The 5,858-nt window shown below is 45.1% G+C and overlaps 1 protein-coding gene across 1 annotated transcript in view; it reads left to right on the forward strand.

Annotated features, from left to right (window-relative positions):
- Positions 1-2,690: 2,690 nt before the first annotated feature.
- The window catches only part of LCP1 (lymphocyte cytosolic protein 1 (L-plastin)), a 33,072-nt gene continuing 29,904 nt past the window's right edge, over positions 2,691-5,858 (forward strand). The window contains exon 1 of the mRNA XM_009322823.1: positions 2,691-2,788. The gene's annotated coding sequence lies outside the window, so the exon portion shown is untranslated. The remainder of the gene's footprint in view (positions 2,789-5,858) is intronic.

The following is a 5,858-nucleotide window of genomic DNA, read 5'->3' on the forward strand; positions in this document are numbered from 1 at the left end:
TAGTACTCCCTGTTGCAGCAAATGGATGGTTCTGCTCAATAATTCATGGCTGGGCGTAGCCTATTAAATTTGTAGTGGGGTGTACACTTTCATGTTATTTATTTATCATTGTTTTCATTTTACAGGGTTTTTTCCCCTGCTGTTTCTTTTTTCACTTGCTTAAATGCCTCTCCTTCAAAGTTCAGACTGCTTGCATAAAATTAATGTTGTTCCTTACACCTTTGAAGTAAGGCTAAGCTCTTACTCCAAGGGCCTGGGACTGGACCATAAGGAAAACTTTCAGACACACTCAGCCACTTCAGTGCAGATATCTTTGAAGCAAATGACTTTGGGACTTCCGTACCAAGTCTGACAGCCCAAAGTTCATCCCTGGCCTCAGAGCTATCTGCTTTTGGTTTCACAGGGATGTTCGGCTCCTTCTGCTGAGGGAACAACCTGCTCCAAGACCAGCGATTGACCGTTGCCCTGTCTCCTCCTCTGCCAGCAGGCGCTGTTCTCTCCTAGGCCCCTGCACGTAAGTTTTGGGGAGCGTAAATCTTTCTAGGCTGGTTGTAGGTTGTACTCCCTGCTTAGGAGTGATCTGTTGCTTTGCTTTGTGGAAACAGTCTACTCATAGATTATTCGATCTTTGTGGCCCATCTTGATTCCTAAATAAGACAGCCTGTCTGTGAAACCAAAAAAAAAGATTTCCTTAGAAGACTCAAAGACAGGTTTTTAGAGTTAAAGGTTTGGAAACCGAAAGCTGCACAAGCATGTAAAATCATAAACCAGTCTCCCAGCCTAGGTTTAACTGGACATTATCCTCCTCGCCGTTCCTGTGCCCAGCTCCAGGGGAAAGGGTGACGTTTGGAGACGCTTCTCAGAATAACCCCACCAAAAACACGCTTTTCAGTATGAGAGAACTTCTTTTTACATGCGTCTATCTCCAGACAGTATTGAGCTCAGTCTAAGTGAGATGAATATAAAATATAATACGCTAGGGTGGAAAATCTAAGTCCCTCACCTACCTTCTGCATAAGCTATAATAACTCAAGAGAGGGTGTTAGGAGTGCTTAGCAAACATCTCTGATAAGGAAACACCCACCCTTAGTTTTCCTGTGCAAGTAAGATGTTAGATTTAAGGCATGCATCCATTTGGTGCCCTCTTCCCTATCTCAGAAAAGGTATTGCAGCATTCAAGGAGATGTCATGGAGAGCAACGGAAATAATTAAGGATTTGAAAAAGGTCTGTAAGAAAAAAAGTTGGGACAAACCATCAGGCTGGTGTTAAATACCCTAGAAAACAAAGAAGAGGAGCCATGGCACAGTCTATCAAATAATGAAATACCATAGGGGAGGTATTTTTCTAACAGAAGGAAGTAATAAAAAATGCCTGGAACATGTTTCAATGTAATTCTGAATACAGTGAATGTACGTGTGCTTCAAGGATGGATCTTAACTACAGGGATTTGTTCATGAGAAGGTTTTCCTGAAGCTCTCTACATCAGCATGTAGCTGATGGTCCAGCTGGTCTGATGAATCGTGAATAACAGCTTTTTCATTAAAGCCATTCAGTTTGGTTATTTTTTCAGCTGCCTGTTTTCAGAGGTAAAAGTCAGAACAGAAGTTGTTAAAAAAACTGAAGGATGATACTTCAGCCTGTGGAAAGTGGTGGGAATTTTGCTGTTAAGGCAGGACATTTCTTAAAATCCCCATGGGGTTGATGAATCACTTTTATCTATTGAAGCTGTGTTTTCAGTTCCATTAAGGCTTCTTCATCACTGTGTCATCAGGGTTGAAAGACAGCTAATATTTGCATCCATCAAGCACTTTTACACTTGACCCTCAGTGTAGCTGGGAACTGTGTCCTTGAAATCGGTGTCAGTTGTGAGGCGACGTGAGGAGCACTGTGTCCTGTTTGAGGCTCTTCTGTGCAAGAAAGGCTTTGACAAACTGTAGAGAGCCACCAGGATGGTCATAGGCTGGAGCACACAAGGTCCAAGAAGAGGTGGAGAGGGCTGGACTTATTCAGCCTGGAGAGGAGAGGGCTGAGAGGGATCTTCTTGGTGTCTACACCTACCTAATTGGAGCTTATAGAGAAGATGGAGCCAGCCTTTTGTCAGAGGTGCGCACTGGGAATAAAAAGGTCACAAGTTGCATCAAGGGAAATTCCAACCACACGCAAGGAAAAAAAGTTTTCACAGCAAGGACAGTCAGACGTTGGCACAGGTTGCCCAGAGATGCTGAGGAGTCTCCATCCCTGCAGACACCGCCCCGAGCGCCCCAGCCTGACTTTTCAGCCAGCCCTGCGTTGAGTGCAGGGTAGGACTGCAGACCTTGTCGTTCTGCGGGTCTAAAATGTGGCTGCGTTTAATCACCAAAGAGAGAAGGTGTTTTGTGCATGCGTGCATGTGCTTAGTGAGAGAGAACGGAACCAAAGAGGGGTAAAACTCAGAGGAAGTGGTACACGCCAGTGGACCTATTGTAGGAGTAATGAGGTAAAGAGGGAGACGAGAGAAGGGTAAATTTCCTTATAAAGACAAAATCTATTTCACTATGACGTTTTGTCACCAGTCACTTCCCTCTCTGCGCTCAGTCTTGGGCTTGCAGTCTTGGGCTTGACTAGTTGCTCTGCAGAAAAGGAAGATTCTCCTAGTCACACAGCAACCTGTTTCGACATACTACTTCGCAGTTCCCCAACCTACAAAAAGGTTGGGTTTTTTTTTAAAGAAGTTCTCCCCTTTTCATTGGATTTGCAGCTGTCGAGCAGTTGCTCCGGCAGTTTGGACCCACCGCTTGAGCCCAGGAGGTAAGATCACAGCACCTGCTGTTTTTTTAGCAAGCCACCCTCATTGCACGTACGAGCAGTTTAACTGCACAGGAAATTGTGGTCACCATGAAAAAGCAGTGCAGGTTCTGTATTAGCATGAAGCATTTGCCAATTGTCTTGTGCATGGCGTTTCTACTGACCTTCAGGAAAGTGTTTGATGGATTTAATTGGGCAGAGTGGTCTTTAACTGAGTAGAGTAGTAGTCTTGGAATTTGTATTTGCTGGCATTTCATTAGTTTGGCAGGGTATGATAAAGTAAGAAGCCGTTATTTAGATGGCACAGTGAATCCTTGTAAGAGGGTAATTCTAATTCCAGTGATGAAAAACACTGGTTCATAAAGCTAATGTAGTTTGGCTTGTATTGTTTACAATACACTCTGCTGCCTGTTAGGACATTCGTACTAGGCTTTTATAAATGTAATTTTGCTCTCCAGAGAATAAATCAAACTGATTCATGATGGAGCCTGATTGTAGTAGGGACTTCTGCTTTAAAAATGGTGATATGTGGCGGTCCTAACATTATATTTGCCTTTTAAGATCTCGACTGTTGAATCTGGTCAGTCTTGTCCCTTGTCTTCTTTGGGATTTCAGCTCAGGCTGTAGATGAACTGTGACTTGCAAAGGTCTACAGACATTTTAGGCGGTAGTATTGTGAACAGGAGCCTTCGGGCTTCACTTTTTGCTCTGTAAAAGCAGTAGACATACTGTTTTTGTCAGACAGTGGTTTCCTCAGCATGATTATTTGGTTTGAACACTGTCTGTACAACTGACTCTTAAGCCTGTGAGTAACTTGACTTTTCAAGCAAATGGGACCTCAGGTCTTTGTTAGTGTAGCCAAAGTCACAATGTTGGCCGGCTGACCCCTCACTGCTGCAGATATCAAGTGAAGATGATTTCTAGCAAATGGCAGGCAAGATTGTGCAATCAGAAGTGCAGATGGGTGCTCAGCAGATGGCTGTTTGATTATCTTGATAAAAGTAGATCACGCCCTGAAACCTCTCATGTAGAGAAACTCCAGCATGTATTACCTTCATCCCCTCTTGCTTGTCATGCAGGGGTGGTTTGCCCTCCCGAGATGGGGCCAGAGGGTCTGTGGGGGGTCAGGGATGGGGCTGGGCAAACTCTCCTGAGCAGACAGAAGATGTGGAAACCCCCTCCATGGTGGGAAACTCCATCGAGGAGGGATGCTAGAGCCAGGAGGGACTGCAAAGTACCTGACTGCCTGCTGGTAACAAGAGTGGGGATTTCTGCTTCACTCATGGCCATGAGGTCCAGATTTACTCAGCTCAAAAGCTGAAGACAGTGCTTACACAGTAGGTCAAAAAAAGGCGTTATGTTACTGGTTTTGAATCTGCTTCCTCAACTGAAATCAAGTGAGGGTTTGGACTGAATACTGTTATGGTTATAAAATGTTTGAGATCCTATTTGAAACTCATTGCACTTAAACAAGTCTAGTGCTGTTGCTTCTCTCTCCCTGCTCACAGAACATACCATGTACTCCATCGTGCTGTATTATACTACCAATTTTTTTTTATCCTGTTTCCTTCTGATTTCAGTCATGAGCAGCTTAAAACGCAGCTGTGTAGCATGGAGCAGAGCTATCTTGATAGAAATCCTACAGTAACAGTCATCAACCTTTTATTTTTTCTAAAGTATGAAAGAACTTTAGAAAGCGGTTGAGTAAAGGGGAAGGAAGGAGATGGGGGAGATCAGGGGAGTGCAGCGCATTCAGAAATGTAGCTGATTTTCATACTTTTAGCCCTTTCATGCAAAACAGCAGACTCCAGTGAAATGCTGATACAAAACGTAAAATATTTATCAAAATGAAAAATATATATGAAAAAAATTGAAACAGCATTTAGGATACTGAAACCAGCTGTGCTGCAAGATGGAGTAGGGGGCTCTGCATTGGTCACTCTGTGCATCTTTGCAGTTATCAGAGGAGAAAGCTTTAGGACAGGAATAAATCACCGCCCCCGGGTGAGACAAGCGGGGTGTCCCAGACATGGAGGCAGTGCCCGCAAGGAGGAAGGTGGCGCACTGCCACGAGGGGTGCCTGGCAGTGGGGGCTCAGGGACCACGCCATAAGGCCAAATTATTCTCCAGAGGAAAGGGGCACGAGAGGACTGTGCCTCCTGCTGCTGCAGTTCCTGCTTTGGTTCCCCATTGCACACTCGGAGACTCTACAGCTCCCAGTGTGGCACCACTGCAGGAGGGGGTCCCAAGCAGCAGGACAGCCTGTAAGGAGGGCTATGTTCAGATGTGCTCTCTGTTTTCTGGTCTGGCTTGGTGGGTGGAAGGGCCTGATCACTCAGGGGCTTGCTAAGCCCCTGTGAATCCCTGCTGAAATCAGTGAGGAGTCCTGCAAAACTGAGAACAGAAAACAGCTTCCAGCATGGGAGCAACAGCAACAGATTCATAAATCCAGGTGGAATCAGTCAAATGCAAATATACATTTGTATCTAAAAATAATATAGCCACCTCCTTTCTACAGCTGGAACATGTTTTTAATATTTTCCATGCACAGAGGAACTGTTTTCCTGCTAACAAGCTGGAAACACAGGCCATGTTCTCCTTTTTGTGTATCAGATACTGGGCTTTCACAGGACATTTGGGACTGAGTCAGTACTTCGTGACCTGACCTTCTGCCATTGGGCTGCAGTATGACGACTAGAATCATAGAATCATTAATGTTGGAAAAGACCTCTAAGATCATCGAGTCCAACCGTCAACCCAACACCACCATGCCCACTAAACCATGTCCCTAAGCGCCGCATCTACACGTCTTTTAGATGGTGACTCCACCACTTCCCTGGGCAGCCTGTTCCAATGTTTAACCACTCTTTCAGCAAAGAAATTTTTCCTCATGTCCAATCTAAACCTCCCCTGGCGCAACTTGAGGCCATTTCCTCTCATCCTATCGCTTGTTACTTGGGAGAAGAGACCAACACCCACCTCGCTACAACCTCCTTTCAGGTAGTTGCAGAGCGCGATGAGGTCTCCCCTCAGCCTCCTTTTCTCCAGGCTAAACAACCCCAGTTCCCTCAGC

The sequence above is a fragment of the Pygoscelis adeliae genome, unplaced genomic scaffold (assembly GCF_000699105.1).
Source record: "Pygoscelis adeliae isolate BGI_AS28 unplaced genomic scaffold, ASM69910v1 Scaffold74, whole genome shotgun sequence".
Lineage (NCBI taxonomy): Eukaryota > Metazoa > Chordata > Aves > Sphenisciformes > Spheniscidae > Pygoscelis > Pygoscelis adeliae.